This window comes from Balaenoptera physalus (assembly GCF_965194825.1).
Source record: "Balaenoptera physalus genome assembly, chromosome: 3".
Taxonomy (NCBI): Eukaryota; Metazoa; Chordata; class Mammalia; order Artiodactyla; family Balaenopteridae; genus Balaenoptera; species Balaenoptera physalus.
In genome coordinates this window covers 30,802,263-30,828,086 of record NC_138890.1, presented here as the reverse complement: position 1 = coordinate 30,828,086, position 25,824 = coordinate 30,802,263, and the positions used below count along the sequence as shown (strand labels likewise).

At 39.6% G+C, this 25,824-nt stretch overlaps 3 long non-coding RNA genes across 3 annotated transcripts in view; 1 reads left to right on the top strand and 2 right to left on the bottom strand.

Annotated features, from left to right (window-relative positions):
- Positions 1-6,734, bottom strand: part of LOC309658284 — a 31,962-nt gene extending 25,228 nt beyond the window's left edge. Inside the window, exon 1 of the long non-coding RNA XR_014262175.1 lies at positions 6,649-6,734. This is a non-coding gene — a long non-coding RNA (uncharacterized lncRNA). The remainder of the gene's footprint in view (positions 1-6,648) is intronic.
- Positions 1-25,824, bottom strand: part of LOC309658278 — a 953,833-nt gene that overhangs the window by 748,644 nt on the left and 179,365 nt on the right. The gene's annotated exons all lie outside the window — the stretch shown is intronic.
- On the top strand, positions 9,776-14,710 carry LOC309658274. The gene is made up of 2 exons (XR_014262165.1): positions 9,776-9,832; positions 9,868-14,710. It is a non-coding gene; the product is annotated as an uncharacterized lncRNA (long non-coding RNA).

Here is a 25,824-nt window from a genome sequence, read left to right as displayed (position 1 = left end):
TGTGATGATGAGTTCTTGGCATCTCAGATGCACACGCTGGGTCTCACTTCTCGAATGTATTGAGGCTTCCTAGCACATCAGCGCCTCCTGCAAAAACTGTGGCCCTTAGACCTGCAGCATCACCACCCAGGGAGCTGGTTAGAAATGCAGAATGCCAGGCCCCAATCCACACCTACTTAGGAGCAGAACCTGCATTTTAATAATAAGGTCTCGGGTGATTTTTCTGCACACTGGGATCTGAGAAGCACCGATCCAGAGCACCCTGACCTCTGATCTTGTTGTGGCCCTTATCAAATGTTTATCTTATTTATTTCTGTGTTATAGTTTCTATTTTGCATATATTACTTGAGGGCAAACATAGCCTTATTTTGTTTAGACCGATTTAGTTTGTAAGTGCATTTCCTAAACATAGTGGTGCTTAATCAACTCCTGAATTTAATTTAGATACTCAGATTATAACCCCAAGAAGAGGAGGCAAGCCAGAAAGGGAAGAGAGGTTTTTTGCACTGCAGTTCTGGATTTAAGCATACAGAACTGCCCTATTTTCCAGCTGGGGAGTCTTGGGCAAATTATTTTAACTCCTCTAAGCCTAGGTTTCCTTAACAGTAAAACGCCAATCACAATAACTACCTCATAGGTTTATTTTAAGGATCAAATCGGATCAAACATGTAAAGCCATTAGCATAGTGCTAATTGGTTCACAGTGAGCTCTCAATGCATGTTAGCTACCATTATCTTAATTATCATTGAAACCAGGAAGTTCTATACGTATCATAAGCCCTAAAAGAAATCCCCCTCTCCCACCACTTTTTCAATTGACCTTGTGATTCTTAACTGGGGTTGATTTTATGCTCTGGGGATGGATGGCAATGTTTGGAGACGTTTGATTGTCATGAATGGGGGATGGTGCTATTGACATTCAGCTGGGAGAGGCCAGGGGACGCTGCTTCATGTCCTACGGAGCACAAGACAGCCCTGCACAACAAAGCATGATCCAGCCCCACTGTTAGTAATGCCAGCGCTGAGAAGCCCTCTATTACCCACCGAGGGACGGAGGTAAGCAAAGCCAGCATTTTTCTTGAAGATTTAGGTACCTCAGTATATTAAGTCTCTCAAATATTAATGTTGAGGCCCCTTGTCAGAATTCATCGACTAAGAGCCAAATCATTTCCTTTGGAACAGAGCCACACACAGGAAAACCTGATGCAGCCTGATTAACCTATTAAAGCGCATTGCATTCTTTAATATCAAAGAGAGCTAGGTTCTTTGAAATGTAAAACACCATAAGTGAAAGAATAGCGCCTGCACTTCCCCCAGGAACGCAAGGTCATTGTATAAATAATGCTGGTTCCCCTATTAATTTTACTCCATTTTGGGGATCTGAAGGAGACCGCAGTGGTTGGGGAGAGAGGAGACCAGAGAAGGCTAGACTCTGGCTGCCTGTGACTGAGGTCAGACAAGATAGCTGTGGTCTGCAGTGCAAAAGAGATGCTGGAAATGGAGCAAAGTGAATGTCGTTACAGCTGGTAGAAGGATCCAGCAGGAAACTCCTGCCTCTTCTTTCCTTAAGAAATCGGAGATGCTGCAAGAGAATGTATTAATTTCCCAGGTACTACTGCAAAAATAAGGACTAGGAGGCGAGTGTGAGGTCTTATTCTTACTGTGAACAGATTAAGCAGACGCCAATGTATACCTCATTGTTAAGAGTAACTTTTTTCCCACAAGTGAGACCACATTTACATCTTTTGTAATTAAACTAAAGGAATTTTTAAAAAATGACATTTCCCCCACCCCCCGTCATGAAGTAAATATTTTATGTGTAGTGGGATCAAATGCTGAAATATATACATGAGAACCACAAAAGCAAAAATGATACCAAGTCCCAGAACCTCCTTCAGCCTAGGCATCTGCTGGGCTGGAATAATAGCTCTGCCTGTTGGTGTTCTGGTTTTGGAAAAGGCCGTGAATGACTAACTGAAGCCGTTCGGGAGATGGCAGGTGGGGTGGAGCGGGGGACTTGCTATTCCAAAGGGCTAGACGTCGCCAGCTTCTCGGAAAGCAGGAGCCGTGGCAGTGACTAGCGCGTGCTCCCCGACATTCAGGGGGCAGCCATCCATCAGCAGGAATGCGGGGTACAGTAGCACCCCACTCTACATTTCCTGCCTACTTTGCTTTCGGGCAATTTTCATTTTTAGGAAAATTGAACCCAGAGAACAGTATATTTATTAAGAGCTCTAAAAGACCAACATCATTTATTGCCCACACAGGAGAATCTAGTTGGGCAAAAAAGCATGTTTTTCCCCTAACAATAGAGTTTTCATGGCTGCTATAAACAATACAATTACTGAGCCAGATAACAAATAATTGCAGAGCAACAGGGAAAATGAGGTGTGGGCGAGGAGGAAAATGGATGGTTTCGGATGAGTTTTGCACAAAGATGGGGTCAGCAAGGTGAAGTGAGGTCATCCCAGGCCACGTCTGTTCTGCACTAACTAAACTGAATTCTTGGCCACACACTACAAGCTGGAGGCCGCACCGCCAGCCCAGGCTGCACCTTTGGAAGATGGACGTTTTCACCAAATAAAGGATCAGATGGAAACTTGTGACTGGTGCTTGGCCAGCTTTCTGATGGGTCAAATCAAGTGCTAGCTCCTTAAGGAAACGGTGACAAGCCTTGTAATATACATGCTTATGGAGTGTAAATGCCGACACGTCATGCCCCTGGGTGCATGCCTAGGTCCTGTTACCGGTGTTCATCTGTCTGCATCCTCAGCCCTGACACAGACATGAAAAGACCAAGCCTCAGATATATTTCTCTTTACGTTTAGGCTTTTCCTGAAACAGGTACATCCCAAACTTCATCTTCCATAAAGAGACCAGGTTTATCCTTCGGATGCATCTTTCTCTTTGGCCCTCTTGCTGTTTCCATTCAAGCAGGCCTGGAGAGTCTCCTTCTCTTCCTTGGGTTCCTCCTTAGCCTTTCCAGGGTGACTCTTCTGGTGCCAAGTCACCTCTCTTTGCTTTCGAATGCAGTTCTCACTACCTGCTGAAGAGACTCGCTGATAAAACACTTCCCAAAGAACCTTCTCGACCTTCTCTTTTCCTTGACCACAAGGCTACTTCTGTGCTCTCTCAAGTGAGGGCCTATAAATCCTTGGAAGTTGCATCAGCTGTGTGCACTTACAGACTCTTCTCACCCTCAGCGTTATCTTTCAATGTAGAATCCAGTCGGAGCACCTTTGGAGTACCCAGGAGGATTCATTTCGTAATTTAGCAAATAGTTATTAAGTCTATCCTATGTATCAGGCATGGTTGTAGGTGCTGGGAATCTGAGAGTAAACCAAAAAGACCACCCCCCACTCTTCTGGAGCTTACATTCTGGTAAAGGGATCAGATGATGAACAAAGTAAGAAAACTATAGCGATTTAGATGTGTTAACTGCCTTGGAGAGGAAACCAAAAGGGGGATAGGGAATTTGAGGTGAGGGGGTGATGCAGTTTTAAATGGAGTAGGCATCATTGGAAAAAAATGGTATCAAAGGAAACTCTCAAATGAGGTGAGAGAGTAATCCTTATTCACAAGGAAGAACAGTCTAGAAAGAGATGTGTGTAGCTGCTGGGGAAGAGAATGAGGGAGAAATTAGTAGGATTTGGGATCTGAAAAACTGCGGGGAGGACAAAGCATGTCCAGCCTTTAGAATATTGGAAAGGCTCTGGCTTTAACTCTGGAGGAGAGAAGGAGTTCTTAGAGGGTGTTTAGCAGAGGAGTGAGATTAAGTGGCTTATATTATAAAAAGAATCACTTGATTGCAGCATTGAGAATAATAAGGGGGAGCCTGTATCAGTTACCTATTGCTAAATAACAAACTACACCAAAAGTTGGTGGCTTGAAACAAGAATTTATTTCTCAAATTTCAGTGTGTTGGTTGGTCAGGTCTTCTGCTGGGCTTGCCTGCACTCACACAGTTACATCCAGCTGGTGGGTCAGGTGGTGGATGGACTCCAGGAAATGGTTGGGCCTCTCTTTCCCTCTTCCTGTGATCTTTCATCCTCCAGGAGGCCAGACAAGGCTTTCTTTTATGGAAGTGGCACCCTTCCAACAGGGCAAGCCCCAAATCCCAAGTGCTTATCATGCCTTTACTTGTATGGTGTTGGCTTATGTCCCATTGGCCAAAGCAAGTCACAAGGCCAATCCCAGGGTCAGTGTGGGAGAGGACTACATAAGAATACAGATGCATGAAAGCCGGATACGTTGGAGGTCCTTATTGCTGCAGTCTGACATAGGAGCCAAAAGTGGAAATCACAGAGAGCAATTAGGAGGCTCTACAATAACGCAGAAAAGAAATGATGATGGATTGCACCAGGGTGATGACAATGGAAGTTTTAAGAAGTGCCTAGATTCTGAATATAGTTGGAAGAATGACCTTATTTGTATTCTCCTAAGTCACTAGGGTAAGGCTATTAAGGTTCCAGGGATTGGCGATATTCTTATTATGCCTGAGATGATATCATAATAAAGTAAATGAGGTCAGAGATAGGTTTCTTTTATTGCCAATAATTATTCAATGAGTTTTCTGAACAGCCGTACACTTCGTAATTCAGTTAGTGCCGTGACTGTACACGGCACCCTGTCAATATCATCATCAGCTAATATTTATTGAGCATCCTCTGAGTACATGGTATTCACTCGCAGCAGCAGAGGTGAGCTGCATTAATTCTTTCAGCCAATGCAGGATTATTGAGTGGTTTATTGCCTCAATCTGTTAATTGGTGCCCCAGCAGCCCCAAGGAAAGCATTCAGCTTCCAGAATATAATTTCTTATTCCCTTGGAATAGATTTAGCTTTGGTAGGGTCTGACTGCACAAGGGAAATATAGAGTTCTCCATCTTTATGAATATGCTAATGCTTTTTTATTAATCTTACTATCAGAAGCTGGGAGCTGTTAGTCCCATTTAGCAGATGGAGCAGGGGAGGTGGATAGTGGTTACGTGCTCTGGCCAATGCCATGTACTAAGATGGTGGCAGATCTGAAATTGAAACACAGTCACCTTTTTTTATTGCACTACACTGCCTCTCAGTGGTGCACGCGATTCCCATTTCTCTCTCACACTAATGCACAGTCATGAAAACTCATTCTACAAGATTTAACTGGCGTCTCTTCTCTTCCAGGGAGTGTTTGACGCACTGTTCTTTGACATCTGCACAGCCTAATCACTGGAAAAGTGGTTGGTTTGTTTGTTTGCATTGTTTGTTTAAGCCCCATATTATAGGGGATTTGTCAGCTGTTAAAATCACCACTTTTTTTGTGTTAGTTAAATTCTCATCAGAAAGATGTTGTTGATTTTAGAGTGCATCTAGATATTTAGGAACCAACATGTGAAATAAATGATTTAATTGAGATCCCTATTTTCATTTTGTTCTAGAAACAGTGATTCAGTGGTGATTGTTTTGATTGATCATTCTTTTTGAGAGAGTTTTACCTTTTTTTGTTTGTTTGTTTTTGCATTTGCCCACTGGGATTGCTACTTAAAAGAAGTCCTAAAAATAAATTCTTGGTGGTAAGGTATTATGTTATCAGGAAAGAGTAACACATTAGACTACAAACATACTAGGAGGGTTTATTTATGATCAGTTATTAATATGACCCATCTTTACCTAGTAGAGACAGGTCCTAATTGAAAAGAAAACAGAAGGAAGGCTTGAGCAGGGGCACTCACTATCTTGGCTTCCCTAGAAGCACAGCTTAAGACGGGGATTCTTATTCAAGTGGTTTATGAAAGAATGCTTCCAGGAGAAGAGAGAGGGAAGCAGGATAGGACAGGGAAACAAAGAGCAAGGATGTGGTCTCAGCTGGAGTTGAGCTTCAGTGTAATTTAGGATTGGTCCCACCTTAAGGCAAGAAGGGAGCAGAGGATGGGCCAGTGGGGGACCGCCTCTTTTGAGAAGGCTCCCACTGGCTGAGAGGGAGACAGCAGGGAGTGGTAATCAACCACCCCTCACAGCAGGAGATGAATGCCCATCAGGCATCTGGAATGTACCAACAGCATCCACTACAGGCCAGGGACAAGCAGGGAGCCTGGGGTCCCCCGCATCCCCAGGGCACTCAGTAGAAGACTTGAAAGACAAAGAAGAAAATGAGGCCAGAACAGGAAAGGCCCATCAACCTGGGAGATTCCTAGGGACAGTTCCTGATAAACTGTATTTCTCCTCTGGTAGCCACCTGAAAGAAGGGAGTATTTCCCCTACCTTGTTCTGCACTTGCCCAACACTCAGCTTAGAAAAGCCTTAGAATCTAGCAATGGGAGGCACCCCAAAGCCCTGATCTGCCTTCCCTCAACTGTGACTGCAAGATCCCAACTCCTCACTCTCCAGATTGGAAAGGGCTGTCAGCGGTCCCTGCATTCACTACTGGTCCCTGACCGGCATTTTCCCCTTTAATCTCTAGCAATGCTAGCAGTGCCTGGAGCATGACATTTTTATACTATAGCTGCAGATGTGGGCAGGAGGTGAGACGCTGCCAACCCTCACTTCCAGATGGTTCTCTGTGTCTACCTTTCTCTTCTTTTTTTTTTAACATCTTTATTGGAGTATAATTGCTTTACAATGGTGTGTTCGTTTCTGCTTTATAACAAAGTGAATCAGTTATACATATACATATGCTCCCATATCTCTTCCCTCTACCTTTCTTTTTTTAATGAGAGAATTAAATTTGGAGCTAAGAAAGACTGTGGGTGGAAAGGGGCAGTTTAAATGCAGAGATTATTTGTAAATCTTGAAAGTCACACCCTTAAATGTCACACACTCTGAGAGGCATTTGAGTGTGAACCCTCCAGAAAGTCTGTTTGTTGTAATTCCATCGCATTACATATTTTAGTGCATATCTCTTCCTAGCAGCTTCCGGAGCTTTTCAGATATTCCGCATCAGAAATTGCACTGTTTTATCCTGGATTTTACAAATAGCAACCAGATTATTGTAAAACAGAACTATCTGATAAGTAAGGTTGTGAATTGCTTTTTGTGATTGTCATAGGTAAGCGTATTGAAGAAACTGGCAAACAGTGCAGTACACTGGTTACTGTAAAAATAAAACCTGTAGCAGTGAATGTGTTTTTCTGATGAATACGTTCAAGGCTGTGATCATTGTGCAACTTCTGGTTGGATGCTTTCAAATGTTCCGTATTGAAAAACATCAGTAACAAGAACCAAATAGTCCACCGAAGGCTGTATTCAACTCAATGGAGAGGAACGTAAAGTCTTAGAGTTTCATTGAGGCCAACTCTATTCCGTCCACCATGGGAAGCAGAGAATTGAGGTTCTCTCTTGATTTGCTTTCCATTTTTACTTTAGGATTAGGTGGCCGCTACTTTGGTTTTCACTTAAGGGGGGGGTGTTCAAATCACTATGCAAAAAACAGAAACGGAAAACAGATAACTGGCTTCTCTTCAGCAGACAAAAACCAAAATGCCTGAACACGCTAATTAATGTAAGCAATTTTATAAGCAAAATAAATTGTTTTAATTGGCTAAATAAGATCTGATATGATTAGAATATTTGATAAACTAATTTCAGAAAATTAAATCACCAACCTTTAATCATCTTATATACTTACCGCAATTTTGGAAACAGATACGAAAATGGACCTGAATTATCTTATCTTTACAGTAAGAAGAATACATTAAGGGTTTTTTTGAAACTTCAGAGGTTACGTCCTTTTTATAATTTTGGAGATTATTTTTTTTTTTTGAAAACCAGTACTTTATAGACAATTCCAACAGCTTGAATCTCTAGTGAATCCATACAGAACCACTACAAGAGGGAAAAATCTTCCCTAAGAAAGCTCCTTGTGTCCAAGAAGTAAGGCTTATTAAGGTGAGGTGTCTTCCACAATGTTCTTCCCCATCATATCCCCCCTAAGGAAAAACTAACCTCCCTGAATAAATAAGTGGATAATCGGGCCTGAAATGACCCCATAGAGGAGACCCTATGGAACTGAGAAACCTCTTCTCTAAGGCTTAGTTGCTGACAGGTCCACATAAGCTGACTTCCAACTAATGTGTCAATGATTGGGGAAAAAATGATAATCTTCCAGAGGACAGTTGCTAATTCTTCCTGCCTAAGAATTTCAATTTGTTGTAATGAGTTAATTTCAACACTAGCTGGAACCCTGGTTGACTCTGACTATGTGCTCAAAAAATATACCCTGAGGTAAATAAAAGGAATGGCCTTCCATAGCACCTAAGGGCTGAATAAGCTACAAAAAATTCCATTTTACCACTATTCTAGCAGGATTCTAACAACAATTTTCTAAAGGCCAAAGACTATTAGATGCTTTTGCACATAATTTCTGAATGATAGAATTTTATACCTATCAGTACTTTCAGTATAAACATCAACATGTTTTATATATATGTGTGTATATGTGTGTGTATATATATATATATATATATATATATATATATATATACACACACATATATATATATTATACACATGCACACACTATGTACAAGATAGTACCCAAAGGAATAGCGATATATATTATACATTAAAAAGTAAAGGCACTTAGTTCCTATAACCTTCAGAAAATTTAAAATCTAAGTGATGAACTAAGAATAACCTAGAGATATTAGAAGAATAACAATTCACTAACAGTCTGAGATATCCAAAGCCAGGACAACATTAATTTGGAAAAGTATATGTAATAAAATGTCTCAGGCAAGGGGCACTTTGAAATTGGAGAAAAGAGCATTTACCATGAGCTAATATAATCTAGAAAGGATTTTTTGAGGATGAGGACATGTTATGGGGAACAAAGGGTAGCAAACATTTAACAAAATAAATTTCAGGGGAAATAACACAGGGAGGTGGCAGAGTATGAAATATATTTGGATATATATACACCAGTTGTGTGAAAATCAAAAAAAATCACTAGAAATTGACGGGTTTAGGTAACATTGGGGGATGACCCCATTCACTCATTCATTTATCAGACACATAGGTATTGAGCACCACCCACTGTAAATTCAGCACTGCTCTAGGTACCAGGAATACAGCGGTGAACAACAGTATATCCTGACTTCATGAAGTTTATGCACATATCAAGACTGTTGTAAGACCGTAAGTGTTTGGTAATATTAATTATCCCATGTGGGGTGCACAGGGCATTTCTCTTCTTAGTTCTATTGCTTTTCACTTGTGCACAGACTGGCAGAGACCATGGTCTACACATATTTGAAATAAAAGCATTCATTCAACTTGTTGAAAATTCAATAGCATTGTTTATCACCACATACACTGGAAAACATGATACTGGTGGACTGAATGTTTTATCTCATTCCACACTGTTTTAGTATTGTATAGACTAATAGCCAGAAAGAAAAGAAATGAGAATATAATTACTGCATTTATTTAAAAAGAAAGAATTAAAGGTGACGGAATGCCGTGGGTATTTGAGTGGCTGTTTCTACCTTTCTGTGTAACCTTAAATGGTTGATGTTCAGCTAATAACCTCCACTTTTCCATGCATGGAATGGGTAGCCTGAGGGTCCTATCTTCAAGCAGAATATAAATGCCAAGTATGAAGAAGCAAATCAAATCGATGAGTATCACTTTTCCTACCGCCTTTTTGCAGAGACTGTCATTCTTTTCTATGTCCGTGCCTCATTCATATGTACTGTTTCTCTTTTATATTATTTTGTATAATTATGATGTTTTTCATAGAAAGGATGATGAAGCCATTTCTGCAAAAACCAGTGTCACTGAAATTAAATATGGTTAAAAACTTAAATCCCCATGAGCACAGATGATCAAGCAGTCAACATTTAGTAGGCAGGTTAGTAGGCAGGTCAACATTTAGTAACCAAGTAGGCAGGTTACTTTGTTTAAAGATTTCTGAAAGATACTAAAGATGCAAAGGTAGTTTAAACATGAATATTGCTCTCATTTAGTCTATAATACAGAAAAATAGGACACAAACCTGAAAACCCAAATGATAATAAAGCAATACAGTATAGGCTCAGTGGTAAATGATAGGCAAGGATAAAAATAACTGGAAGGTAGGAGACAAGGGTTTATTTTCTGGCTGTGCCATTTGTTCTTTGTGTAATATTGGCTAAATTAATTTTGATAAACCTCGGTCTCATCTTCTGTAAAAAGGCTCTAATAGCCATTTGGTGGGTTGTCCTGAGGTTTAGAAATTAGAGGCAATGATAAATCCCTGTCATTTAATAAGCACTTGTATGATTATCCCTGTCATTTAATAAGCACTTGTATGATTACTAACTCCTCTTTATCGTGTAGGTGCTAGCTGTATACTAGCTATTGTGCTAATTACTTTACATTTATTACCTAATGAATTTTACAGGTGAAGACAGTGAGGTTGAAAGAGAAAAGGGATTTGATCAGGGTCCCACAATTTGGAAGCAAATTTCAGGTCAGGATTTAGACCTAGGAACAACTGCAAAGCCAAGCTCCTTATTATCATACAAATCACTTTCCCTAGAGCATTTGAGTAGTTATTGTGGTTAAAATAATTCCATCACTGTAAACTTCGGAAGGTCAAGAAAGTCTTTCTGGGGAATATGTAGCTTGTCCCGGTGTTAGATAAAGAGCTAAGAGTTAAGTATGTTGGGATGAAGGAGAAGAGGACACTCTAAAGAGAATGAGGAATGAGGCTGGAAGGGATGTGCCAGGTCAGGTTGGGGACAGGGGAGGGAGCTCCTGTGAGGAGGTGACAGAGTGAATGTTTACAGGGATAGGTTGGCGTCAGAGGTGATTGAATATGAGGGGAAAAAAATCTGTACAACCAAGTGATTTTTACTAGTTCTCTAAAGAATTGTGAACCTTTGATGATTTCTTATAAAAACTGATATGTATTTGGAACGAGAAAAGAAATCACAAATTACAAATGTTAAAAGGCTGACGATAATTGCAAATATTACAGTTGCCAGGAAAGTAACATGATCTTTTTTATCATCAGCTTGACACACCTCTTTCTTTTCCCCACATTTTTTTTTCTGTGTGCTCTTTGTTTCTGCAGATGATAATGATTTTTACTATCATTTTTTTGAACCTTTGATGATTTTTAAGCTGCTACATAAGGTGATGAAATAAAACAGACTTTCAATCGACCAATCAATAACTATTGGGGATGGATGTCATTCCGAGTGGCATTTTAAGAAGGTTATTCTGGTTTGTGAAGGATGAATTGGAGAAGAAAAGAAAACCTCTTAAAATGGTTGTTTTCAATAGCTGTGTCATGACAGTTGGGAGATGTGTCACAACTAACAAGGCACTAATAGTAAAGTATTGGTTTGCCGAAGATTAGCTGCTTTATCCATTAGAGCAGATTCAAGGTCATTCCTAGAATAACGTCACTCGCCTTCACTTAGATTCCGAGTGCTTTCTTGAGAGGAGGAAAAGGGGTGTTGTTATGATCTGGTTGGGTCTTTGGCAGGACCCTACGACTGTCCCTAGAGAATCGAATGCTGCATTTCATCCCCGTCCATGTGTTTCAGGACAGAAAAGCACGGCGAAGTGCTGCATTAAAAGATTATCGCAATAGTCCAGGCAGAAGTGCCCAGGTGGAGAAAGTATTAAAAGTCTGGAAATGAAACAATAACTTTAAAAGATATGAAGGGGTGATACTTGATAGTTACTGATAGTCGAATGATGAGAGAAAGGAAAGAAAAGAACCCTGTATGACTCCAAGATTTATACACTTTACACAGGTGAGGGAATTGGGAGAAAAAGCTTGTTTTGATTCATGAGTTTGATTGTGGAACTTCCTGAGTTTTAAGCGTATCATCCAAGTGGAAAGACCCAGAGGGTAGGTTGAATAACTAGAGCTTACAAGGAAGGGCAGAGTGGAAATAAGTCTTTGTGAGCCGTCTACTCTGAGGTGAGAAAATATTGTCTATTTTAGCTATTTTTAAAAAAAATCTTTTAGGTGGATTTCCTAATAGGAGTTAACACATATGAGGCACTTGCTATGGGTCGGGAACAGAACTCATAACAGCACATGCATTATTTATTCCAAATGACAGCCCCGTGAGGCAGGTAATGTTATACCCATTTTGAGATGAGGAAAGAGCCACAGAGAGGCAAAATAATTTGGTCAAGATCACACAGCAAGCAGGTCGTGGAGCTGGGATTCAGTCCCAGGCAGGCTGGTTCCAAAAACTGAGCATTTAACCACCATCTACTCCACAGTATAAGCACATGGGCAGAAAGCTCTCCCGCAGAGAAAAAAGACTTGTGAAAGTCATATTCTAGCAAGAAACATTAATGTGATTTGGACCACCTTGCGCACCCTGGTAGAGTCAGATGGTCCCCCCTCAGTCAAGGTATCTTAAGTCATATATATCAGACTGCAAACATTGCCCTCTCAGGGCCCCCGCCTCCTCACTAAGGAAGTGGTGAAAATAAGCAACAACACCGATAGCCATTTATAGCTTTTTTAAAAATCTCTTTTTGTCACCTTGATTTCTTTTTATTTTTCCTTGACTATATTTTGCCGATCCTGTTCAATATGACCCAGGCCCCTCCCTGGCTTTTCTTTCACTGAAATGGTTATATTCTTGTAACAGGGTCTTTATTTTTATTGGCAGAAAATTCTCAGTCTACTTACTCCCTTGTATCAAGTTAATTTTAACTATAGACTCTATCTCAATAATGCCATTTAAAGGAGGCTGCTTCCAATACACTCTTTGAAATGTTTGCAGAGAATTCTGGATTTACCAGGGCACCACTTCCTTAGCTACTCACCGGCTCTGCAGCCTCCTTTCCTTCTACATCTGAGCACGCTCTGTTCTCTGGCCAGCTGCCTTCTGTTCAGCCTCTGTGTGTTCTCCATTCTCGGCTCTGCCTTAATGATCAGTAGGGCTTCATCTTGATCACATTGGAGGGATGGAGGGAGGTTGTTACTTCTTTATTTGGGTCCAAACTATAGACATATCCTCCTATTGGCAAACCATGAAAATGATGACACTCCGAGTTTAACAAGATCAAGCAATCCCTCTCTGGATACAGCAATGTGGCTGGGGTGGAGATAGAAGGTCTCATTCCTGGACCAGTTCTCAGTCTATATCTGGTGGTTTACACAAGAACTCCAAAATACCAGATGCCTAGGGTCCAGGGATATATTATTGGGATACACCATAGTTAAAGTGAAATGATTGAATGTTTTGTTTTGCTTTTAGTTTTTCCCAAATAATAACTCTTATGAGTAGGAGACATGGGATTTATTTTCCGTATTAGAACTGCTTCATTTCAAAAAGATGGTCAGTCAAAAGCTTGAATGTAACCTCTTCCTGCTGGCTTACTACTGCATTAGCTCAGGTTACCATGGGAAGCAAGCAGTTATTTTCACCAATAACTTAACTTATACCAAATACTTGACCTTGGAATAAGCAATTTACATCCTTATAAAAGAGGTCACTTAGGGAATTTAACTGTGTAATCCTAGCCCCCATGTGGCAGGAGTGGAGTAGAGATGGAACAAAGCTGGTGAAACACCATTCGAAACCATTTGAATTAGGAAATCATTTCTTTTTGACTCTGTTTTAAAAATGGAGCCTACTTTAAAATGGTACAGGAAGGCAGAAGGATGCAGTAAAAGTCTATAGAAATAGTGACTCGAAAACTCTGTTCCAGGACTCAAGAAAGCAAGCCTGTTGTCCCATTTGGAGGGAAACCGGAAAGAATTGAGGTTTTCACTTTCGTAATAGCTCTTTTCCAACACCTTTCCTTCAAACATCTTGCCCTGCCTTTTATTTTGCCTTTCTTAACAAAACGACTGGAAAGAAACCACCTTTCCAACTTTAACCAGGAAACATAGGTTTTTGCAAGTGCTAATATTTTGGTGTGGGCTCTTCCTTTTAAAGACAATTATCAAGACGAAGCATTTGTTTCTTCTTTTGTTTACCCGTGGCAGTTTGTCAGCAGTTATGATAAGTAGAGTTCCATCTGTCAGTAAAACTACGTTGCAGATCGCCGTAGAAATTAGCAGCTTTCATTTTTGCCTACATAAATAAATATGCGAAATAAATTGCACAGAAACGCATCCTAAAAAAATCACAGGTACACCGCACAGTTAAATGCCAGTCAGAAAAAACCAGAGACACATGGCGATTATCTCAGTTTTCAAACCTGGAAGATACACGAATGTGTTTCTAAATGAGAGAGGCAGTGTATCATGCTTGCTGAGATAAAAACAGAAGCTGCCAGACACTGCACTGTGGCTTTATTCTCAGAATCCTTTGCCTGAAACCCGCTCTATCTTTTCCCCATGTTCTCCCTTCCCTCTCTCTCTCCATCTCTCTCTCCATCTCCCTCTCCCTCTCTTCCTCTCTCCCCGCTGTCCTTCCCTCTCTCATTGTTCTCTCTCTCCTCCTGCCTTTGATGCACATACGTTGTCACATTCCATTGACTCTTCCCTCTTCTCTGTTCTTACACTCAAGCCTAGCGATGCTTTCGCCAGGCAGCGGCAGCCTCTCCTGTGAGTTTTAGTCATGTGTGCAGCTCAGTTTGATCGAGCGTTCCTTTTCTGCCTTTGCACTCTTACAAAAGATTAAAAGGTGGCGTCACATTGCTCCCCTGTTCCTTCCCGCAGGAGGGACTTAAAAGGGACAACAAAAACTAATCACTTTCAATAAGCATTTTCTTGCCGGGGAAAAGAAAAGAAAAGAAAAGAAAAAAAAAAAAAAAAGAAGGGAAAGAAAGAAAGGGGGAAAAAAAGGCAGGGGGTGGATTTAGCGGTGTAATTTGAGACCGGTGGTGAGGATTGGGACGAGCTAGTGGAGATGCTGCACGCTGCTAACAAGGGAAGGAAGCCTTCAGCTGAGACAGGTAAGAGCGCCCATCGGAGGGTTTGACCGAGTGGCTTAGTTAAATCTCTGTTTTCACCGTTTTGTAATTGAGAAAGGCATCCACAGCAGAAGCCGATTTTTCAGTCGACTTCCTTTTGTTTAACATAGAAAGTACCTGTATTAATTTTGATGAATTAGAGCATGCAGCAAATTCAATTGAAAATAGATTTGTATAGCAAATTTGTATAGCAAATGCATTTAAACTGAATGATTTCTCCTCTGTTTTATTTCAGGGTAGAGATGAGAAAGATGATTTTGATCAGAATAGCACTTTGCATTATGTGAAATTCTAAATAGCTAACAGGGAAAAATAATAATAATAATTCAATTGATCTTGTTTTTGAACTCCGGGACTTAAACCCTGGGAGACAGCTGGGATTTGAAATTTTTCTTCTAACTGAACTTCTGCTGCGTTATAATAATTTTTCACCGGAGGTTTAGGCAAGGGTAGAGTTTAAGTCGAGCTGCTGGGCTGTGTTTGGCTTGGATCTTGTGGGTGAAGCGCTGCTTCTATCTCCTTAACCTGTGTCAGGTTGATGCTTCATAAATGGAGATTGTGTTGCCCCAAATGAAATATGAAGTTAAAACATCAGGTTAGGGCATGTGTTAGAAAAGGATCCAGTAAATAATTAGGATAACTGAATTATGACAGTTTGAAATGGGAGTTAACTCTGGAGGTGCTGTTTGGTCAGCCGTCCTGGATTTTAAGCGGCTCAGTAATAAAGGGGACTAATTATCAGCCTCAAGTCGGAACTTTGCATTAGGACCCTAGATATAGAATACATGTGGACTTCTACTGTAGGTGGCTTTCGGGAATCTGTCCCTTTTGTGCGCTATGAATGAGAGTTGTGGATTATATTTGATGGCATTTCTCCTTTAAAGAGCTTTGGGATGAAGCTTAAAAGGCTCACATCTATTTTAACGTTGAACAACCACCAAATGCAATACACTGTAGTCTCCCGGCGCCTGATTTTTTTTGCTGCTGCTGTTGTTTTAAAGTTGTGATCATTTGTTTTGAACCTCAGTCTTCATTGATTTTATATTCCTTGCCTCTGCTGCTGAAATTTATTGCTGGCGTGAATGAACTGAGATTTGAGAATGCAAAAAGAAAAAATTTTAATTAGCCAGAGTTTTGATTTAAGGATAATGACATCCAAATGATATCCAGATTTTTACCTAGGATGTTACCTAAAATGTTTGAATTAATATTTAGGTGATTTTTTGGAAGGTTGTGAAAATCAATATTAAAAGTATAAAATTCTGTTAAAAAATGCTTCTCCAGAATGAGATATAGAAAGGTGACTTTAATGCCTCCACAGGGTTTGGTCCTAGAAAGAATTGCTAGACTGTGACATGGTTGAGTTCAGCACTATGCATGAGAAGATATTTTATATATTTATTTGGTGATAAGATTATTTTCTTACCAAATTTCCAAGCAACTTGCCCCTCAGTTCCTTACCCTGACGTGTCTCGCGTTTGCCAGACCATCTAATGGCATCCTGTGGTCGCAACCTGTGAATCCAATTTTATGGGGACATCAGGGGCTGCTGAATGTTGGGGAGTGGAGACCAAACCGACTATAGGTCTCATCACACTTCATCATCTAGAGATAATTTCCAACAGAAGTTCTCTGGAAAGCCCCTCATACAGGTGTGGGGAAACTTAATTTTTCCATCATAGTTAAAAGAGTGGGGAAAGATGTGGATAAGGGAAACAGAAACTGCTAGGATGTTTGATGTAATCATGCTGGTGGTAGCATAGTGAGTTTTTAAAATCATATCACATGTCACTTTCTTTTTTTTCAACTTAGGCAACTTTGCAGAATCTTGAAGTGGCTCTTCTCAAATTCAATCTCTGTTTCTACATAGCTTTCTCTGGTAAAACCTTTTCTTTGACTCTTGCTTTAGCTAACCATTGAGTGTTTCATGCCGCTGCTGATAATAATGATTACATCTTAGATAAGTGACAAGTGTTGAGAAGATGGGCTGGGAGAAATATGTTGTCTGCATCATATATGCGTTTTAATTTTATTTATGAAAATGACTACTTCATGGTGAGGAGATGATAAATTTGAAGTTGTAGCTTGGCCATTTGTATCACTGAACCACTATCCTTCTCCTGGAGAACTAAATGGAGCTAAAGCAGGCAGAAATAAATCAGCTGTAAACTGGTTGGTAGTTCAGCGTGCACTTTTTAAGCAGATGGTAACCACAACTATCCTTTTACTCAAACTATCTGATTAATATAAATAGCATTTTTCTGACTTTTCCAGTAGATGTTGCTGGAGAGCAAAGAAAAGATCATTTTTTTTTTTACAGGCAAAAAAAGAAATGTGATAGACTTAGAAAAGCCAACGAGCAAGATCCTTCTCCCCAAACTCCGCTGATAGCATTTTGCATAATTTGCTAATTAATGAATTATATTGAATCATTACCTTTTATGATGTTCTATAGAAAGCTATTAAAACTTGGGCTAGATTTTTAAATGATGAGATTGTTCTCTTTAGACCCTATATATAATGTCTGTTTGCTGTTTTCCGTTTTTAAAAAATCAAGTTAACTGCGCATTACTATTCAGAACATTTCATCCCTGAATGCTAAAACCCTTTAACATGCAAATATGATGTCAGAGGAAGAACTGAAATAGAATACCCCAAGAAGAGTAATGATCAAACACATTATAAAAATATGCACCAGTTGCCAACATGTAATAAAATATTAAGAAATTAAAAGCATGCAACCTCTAAAGTAATAGAATTTCATTGCTCTGAGACTGTTTTCCCACCGAATATTAAGTGCTTAATAGATCTCTCTGTTAAAAAACAATTGAAAACCTACATGGTTTGTCACTGAAGTTCTTTTATTATGTGATTTTGAAAAATTAGTCCAATAGGATTTTCCTCTGACTAGGAAATATAATTAACATTGGCTGTTAAGTGCCAGATTTCCAAAGCAAGAGCCACAAGGCTTGATGGAGAAACTGGGACCGCAGAGAGCAAGCATCAGCTCTAGAAGCTGAGGGCACCCACGCTGGAACTACTCTGCTGGTAATCACTCTGATAAAATGACAAAAACAACCCAGAGGAGCCCGGGATTCTAGTACCCAGACACAAACTGATGCAATTTCAGACAACCAGTGACCTCTATCTATGAGAGTATTTATTTTTGGAAATGATCAATTAACCGATTTCAATTGTGAAAGAGAAGTGTATACAATTTTTCCAACGCAAAGGGGGCCTTGGCTATTACAAAAGCACATTCAGACAAGACAAGTGTACACGCTATGTGGTAGAGCTTTCAGTTTTTCTTACCTTAAACAGTCCATGCTCTTTTCTGGTGCATTTTTCTTTTGCATTGAAGCCTTTCTTTATCAGTTTTCATTCCTGAGGTGTGAAATGCTCCATAGGTCGTCTTTGATTTAACACCCATTCATTTCTCTTTTCTGGGAGGAAAAAGCTTACATTTAGAAGGCATGAGTGTCATCTACTCATATTTTGTAATTAGCACTATAAGTATAGTGTAATTAGCACTCTAAGTCCACTGGGGTAAGGTTGTTTCATTTTTTTTGTTTTTGTTTTTGCTTTGATTCATATACGTGTTTTGTGTTTGACCCGTAGTGATTATTTTTTTCTCTCTGTCTTTAACTAAGAAAAGCTTTACAGTTTGGCGGGAGAGTTTGGTTTCTTTCTCTGGTTGATTTGCGCTTTGCTTTAGGTGTTCTCTGTTTTTCATCATAGCTATCAAGCACTGACTATACTCAAAGCACCGTGAGTTAAACGTGCCAAAAAATGTCTGTCCTGATAGCAAAAAATGCCTGTCCTCTCAGTGAGAACCTTAGGAAAACAGAAAATGTCGACCAGACCTGAAGAATTACCTAGTGGGTTAAAATGTGCTGGTTAGTCCTGACTTTTTCCCTAAGAGAGCAAAGAAGGAAAGGTCACTGCAGGTTGAGGGAATCCTGAGGATGGTCGCCTTTGAATCAGGAGTAAAAGGCGAAAACACAAAATAATCCGGACGAGCAAAGTCAGAGGGGTCCTGTGGGCAGTAACACCAAAATGAATGACCAATGCCAGTACGATTGAGAGCCTTGAATGGCAGGTATTCAATAGCCACTGGAAAGATGTGATCTGGCCGCTTCTACAGGAGTTTTCTTTGTGTGGGAGCCAGGGAGGAGTGGAATAATGAATGGGTCCATACCATGCCGCTTGCCCATAGATAGTGATGCTAAAACGCCTATTTAGGGTCCATCTGCTCTCTCATTAAATCGTGGCCCTAAGGAGCTATCGTTACTCGTGGAATATTGCTTTATCTTCTAGGGTTATTGTTGAAAAAACAGCGAGAACCCCTAGTCTTGAGGCTTGAAGCCAGTGAATAATCTACTGCATTAGCCTAGATATAAGTGGTAAGGTTGAGAAACACTGTTGGGGGGAGGGAGAATAACTAGGAGAAACACCTTCCTATTGTAATTATTGCAGTCTCTTGTATGTACTGTAGATGTCATGGCCTCATTAGGCAGGGATTTTGTGTATATGCTTTTGTTTTCATAAGAAAAACCTTCACCATTTGTCGGAGATGAGACCTGTAATTTAGCAGGTGTGGTGTTCTCTCCGTACTATTTGGATATAATCAATTAGTGATAGGCTCATCTCTGGTTTCCTGACATCGATTAGAATGGGTTTTTATGATCTTTTAAGGTTTAATCTCTCTGTAAAGGTATATACTTCCTTTTTGGGAATTAATTGCCTCCCTGAACTGACTGTGTGTCAGTTATTGTCTATAAAGCTTGACTAACTTAACTTGAACCTGGGAGATGCCTAGAATGTTTGACCGAAGCTCAGTTGTGGAGACCCCTCTAATCATTTAATGGAAGTTTGTATGTTTCCATATAAGATGTTTTCTTTCATCTGATAGACTTCATAATGAGAAGGAGCAAAAATAATTATTAGCATAATTAAGTGGAGTGCCACCCTTTTCCTCAGAAACTGATTTAACCAGCCTATGCCCGTAGACAGGGTGACCAACGTCACCTCAGAACCAAGCTGTAGATGAATGCTTTGCCTTGTCTCCAACTACTTTAATCTAATTTGTTCCATTTACCTTTCCAAGCTTTTCATCTTCCCACCATTTTAATACCATCAGAGATGGGGGCTACCCATGACATTCAAACTTGACATTATCAGACACAAAAGGCATCACTCAGACACTTGACTGCATTACAATGCAAGGGGAAAAAATAGATTCCCGAAGGCTTAGAAATTATTGTTTCATACCTTGAATGTAGGTGGATATTTTTTTTTTCTGTTTCCTTCAGTCTGCCTCATTTGACTGTTCTGCTTCTGTGTGTTTGCAGAGTACTGAAAACCTGGAAAAACTAGCACTCACCAATCCATAACGTACACATCCCTATGTTCATTGGAGGGATGTGTATTAATACAATGGAAATTTACAACTCTGTTATTATCTGTCATTTGCTAGTCACCGACCACTACTTGATACAGGACCAAAGTTGAACCTTGCACTGGAGGTGTCTTTTCACTGTTGCCATCAGTTCTTCTGACAGTCAGTTAGCTGTGGCCAGACCTTCTTCGTGACTCACACATCTGTGGTCATTGCAGTAACTCCATCATTGCTGGGTAGACCAGAAATCTGTTGAATCCATAGCAGTCCTGTGTTTGTTTACCCATGAAGTCTGTGTGTGTGTGTGTGTGTGTGTGTGTGTGTGTGTGTGTGTGTGTTGGGATGGTGGGAGGGATTCTTAAAGTTAATATAAATTTATTTGTACCTCCCTTTGTTTGCTATCATGAACCTTCTATTCAAAGACAATTTACCCCCATATGTAAGACAACATTTGTGAGCTGAACAGATAGTATTATCAGATTGTGGTGAATTGCTTCAGTGGTATTACCTCATGCATAGAGATCAGGTGTGCTGTAGAGCTCTGTAAAACAGTCAGCTACATGGTATCCTACAGGTTTAATATACTTCTGTAGCCTTGTACTTGGGAAGGATTTCTGTAATTGGAGACAATCTAGCTAGGAGAACTTTTTAAGCCTTTGGAGGCCAAAATACAGATTTTTGAAAAATGTGACTTTTTAGGCTTGAAACAGAGTGGATTACAAATTTCTCTTAACTGGACAGAATCGTTATTGCGCATATAGTACAGTCTTGATTATCCAGGTTCGAATTTCCAGCATAGAGATCATTCAGATTTCTTCTCTGACTTCCCTGTGTTCTCTCTCACTACCTGACATGTATCGTTTCTCTAATCACTGGCACCTCTGCTAAGGGTATGGAAAGGCATATTTGAACAGCAAAATCCAAACCTGTGAATTTTCCTTCAAGAAGAGCTAATTATGTAAAAAGTCTAAGAGGTAGGTTTTTGAAACTAAAAGTGACTGACTAAATTTCCATTTGGTGGTACCCCTCTTTCTATTTACAAATGGTGGTTTACTATAGCTGTTAAGATGCCAATATTTTAGCCACACGTTTAAGAGGCAAAAAGTAAATCCACTAGTCTGAACCATGCCAAGAAACTGGTTTCATTGCTCTGGCTTATATCATTCCCCTGCCCTACCACCCAGCCAACTACAATGTTGAATTAACTGGTTGAATAGCGTGCCTAGCTGGCATTTTTTAAGACCATTGAGATCAAGCAAGTATACCTTGTGCAGGTTATCAGGGTTCTGATAAGCATATTTCTTTAGTATTAAGTACAAAAATGGATTACTGGTGCCCAAACCCCACTTAGCTAATCTCCAATACCGGTCCTATCTCATTTCCATTATCAGTGACTGCCAGTCAATCCTTGATAAATTATTTACATTTAGAATTTGAGCCCTGGAGGTCGTCAAAGTCCCAAATGATTTTAAAGACTTGAAAATCTCTTAGATCCCAGAATTACATTGAAATGGTGAAAGGATTGGAAGGGTAGCTGGCTTTTCCAGAGAGGTTGTAATCACAGAATAGGCATGAACGTTACCAGCCACCTTCCAAGTTTGCAGAACAGGGTGCAGGATTCCATCTAGTGGATATTGCTACAGAATCAGAATTTGATTTCCCTCCTTTTCTTATACATTAGTGGTGGCTTGGACATTTTCAAAATCTTGTGGTCATACCTGCCACGTTGTAACAATGTCTTATCAAATAATGCACTCTTCTCTCTTACTACCCTTATTGGACAAACATGTCTATAATTGGTTGCACTTTTGAGGTGCATAATCAAACTTCAGGAGGTGTTTCTATTTCTAAACATATTATGTAATATAATGTAACTAACAAAATATATAATATGTAATATAAACACAGATATACTAAAGGGCAAAAAATGTTATTACTCTTGACACTAAAAATAGTTTTTTATCATTAGAATTGAGGTTATTAGAAAGAAATGTACTTGAAGTTTTTAAATGCTGAGGTGTAGCTGATGATGTAGTATAGTAACCGATAGTTTTCAATCCATACTGTAAATGAAAATTTAAACAGTACTATAGCAGACAAAACTGAAAATGGAGAACCTTGATCATGAGTTATATGTATGTAGGAGATGCCTCTTGTCGTTTGTATGTGTGTGCACATTTATACACATGTATATACACACATATATATATATATACACACATACATATATACATACATGGTTACTCTATGTATGTGCATATTTTTATCTATATCTCCATCTCTGCATCTGTATCTATATTGATATTTGTACCTGTATCTATAGTCAGAGTTAGAGAGAGAGAGAGTAAATGGGCATATTCCTAGTAAGATAAAATGTGGTTGTATTGCTGGTAAGATATCATGTTTCTTTCCAGCTGACATGATTAATTTCCCACAATCTGACATGCAGTGTGCTAGGTACCAGATGAACCAGACATAACTCTTAAGGAGTTCATGATCTAGTCCTGAATTAGAAATTATTTTAATGTTGAATGTTTCACTCATGGGTATATTTAATAGTTGGAAACATTGCGAGGAAAATTCAAGGATTACAAAGCCATCAGATCCCTCAGTAGGTAGTTCTAAATTTAATATGCTTTGCCTGGTCAGGAGGAGGATTGGAAAAGAAACACGGCAAGCGTGATTGTGGGGAAGAAGAGCCTCACATACAGTGATCTGGTCTCAACTAAAAATAAATCTGGCTTTATGGAAAAGCCAGGCCAACGAGACTAAATTCTCTGTTACCCCTTACTGCTGGCAAGTCACGAACGAAACATAGGACCCATTTGTCTGGTATTCACTTTTCTATGAGTTCTGTATAAGCGAGAACGCAGGGAAAGTACCATCAACATGCTTAGTATTAAATGTGTACACATACGCTCTTGTTTGAAAATGTATGTAAACAATGTGTGCATATTTTTCTAAAATGAAATGGGCTTATGCAGTGAGGATTCCTTTTTCTCAATCTGTGGCACTTATGATGTATGTTTCATGTGTTTATAACCACATATCATGTGTAATTTATATACACACATATATAGTCTCTAGAGGTCAGTAGAATATAAGAAATGGGCAAACATTCACATCTAGATGAGACCTAGAGATTCTGAAGGCCATTTTTCAAATGATAAAATGATGATAGTCGACTAATGACATTAGTAACTACAATCATTAATCAGTGTTAACAAAAAAATCATGTCATTCTTGTTCCTGAAATGAATCTAATCTATTTATTTTAAGCAAATTTCATATAGATGAACATTTACGTGGCAAGAACCTTGACAGAAACCCAAGCTGTAATTACTTTATGATGGTTTATTATAAGACTGTGATTCTCTAGAATGTTTTTTGAAGATATTTTTAGTGTTAACAGAACAAAATAGTAAACTGTTTTTAAACACTTGACTATTACATTCAAAACACTACTTCTATTTTAGCTGCCAATTCAGTCTCCTCCACTCTTAGAAATGAATGATTTGATGATTTATATGTTGCAGTTCTAATTGTTTTCATGAACTAAATGTCCCTGATGTTGGGAAATATCTTAGAAAGTTGTGATTTATTTTATACATAAAGCTAAAATTGTTGACAGTTCAGCAAATTACTGTACAGCTGAGCACGTTGATCAGATTTTTCTCTAGAAAAGTCATGCACAAGAAAGTGTAGAAAATGATGGCAGGTAGCTATGAACTACTTGACAGTGGGGTTGCTGGTGCCTCTGACACTCCATCCCATGCCAGAGAAAACAGTGTGGCAGAGCTTCCGGTTGCATCTGGATTTGAGAAGGAGTGATTATCACCTGAGTTGAAGTTGCCTGCCATGGCTTAGAACTTAATATGTCTTGCACGTGTGAATGAAGATCGCTCACACTTGGAACTAAGCTATCGATAACCTATTCCCATATGTGTTCATTTACACCATAGCAGATTGCATTCTTAGCTCAGTTTCCTCCACGATAAACCCTAATCCAGGGGTTGCAAACACAAATGCCTAGAGGGGACTATTCAGAAATAAGACAATAGGAGGTGATGGGGGATGGTAAAAAACCATTCTAAATTTAAACACACACGTTCACACCAAACCTATGCTAAATGAAACTAAACAGAAACCTATAAGCATTTTTTTTTTTTTAACTTTTTGGGTTTATTTATTTATTTATTTATTTATTTATTTATTTATGGCTGTGTTGGGTCTTCGTTTCTGTGTGAGGGCTTTCTCTAGTTATGGCAAGTGGGGGCCACTCTTCATCGCGATGCGCGGGCCTCTCATTATCGCGGCCTCTCTTGTTGCGGAGCACAGGCTCCAGACGCGCAGGCTCAGTAATTGTGGCTCACAGGCCTAGTTGCTCCGTGGCATGTGGGATCTTCCCAGACCAGGGCTCGAACCCGTGTCCCCTGCATTGGCAGGCAGATTCTCAACCATGCGCCACCAGGGAAGCCCCCTATAAGCATTTTTAAAGAGTGATCTCATGAAGTACTTAATAGAAATTTAGGCTTAGAGGGGCTTCAGTCATCACCAAGAGATCCCCAATAGGTATTTGATAAATATTGATAGATTACTTCCAATAGGTAATCTAGTCCTTACTTTGCTGCCAAATTATTAAATGAGGAAGATACAATATATTTCCTGTCCTCAAGGAGTTTGCAGGGTAGTTGGATGCCTCCAGGGCATCCCGTCCCTTGCCTCTGTGCCCCATGTCTGCTCTCTCAAGCTTTTGCATTCTCTGTTCCATCTCCACAGAATTCCTTTCAGTCCTAACAGCTTTCATAATTGTGCCTTTGCAAATGCTCATCCTTCTTGTCTTCTGCTAAAAAGCCAGCTTGCCCCTAGCTGATTCCTATTCATCTTTTAGGTCTCAGGTTAAATGTTGATTCCTCCCAGAAGTTTTCCTGGACTATCCCTCCCTAAGCCTAAATTCTGAGCTCCCACTCTGTAACCCTATAACAATGTACTTACCTTATTGTAACACTATTTACCATTTATAGAACTACCAGTCTAACTGTACATATCAGCATAATTATTAAGCTCAGTGAAGGCATGAACCACGTCATCAAGCTTGTTCATGGTATATGGTGAAGCCTAGTAAAACATCTGGCAGCATAAAGTTTACTTAACCAGTAACTCTTGAATAAATGTTTAAATACATAAATAATCACAATGCATTGATAAATTGAAAAGAAGTTATCACATCTTCAAGAGACTGGGAAGGATGGACAACCTTGTTTGGACTCAAGTCTTATTCAAGGACAGGTTCAAAGTGGTCCCAAGTGTTACCTTTCTTCTGCCTCTCCTTATCTGCCTTGAAATAATCAAGGTCCCTAAGTACCAGAACAGAACCATCCTCTTAGCTGAAGGGGGGGGTGTACACTTTAAAGTTGTGGTTTTCGCGCTAGTCTCTGATCAGATTACGTATCAGAGACAGTAGACTTGTCCTGGTGAAACCCTAAAAGCAGTGACTCCCTCTGTCCACTCTAGTGATTGTTTTAAGGTATGGAACCTTGGCTATCAGAACTACTGAAAAA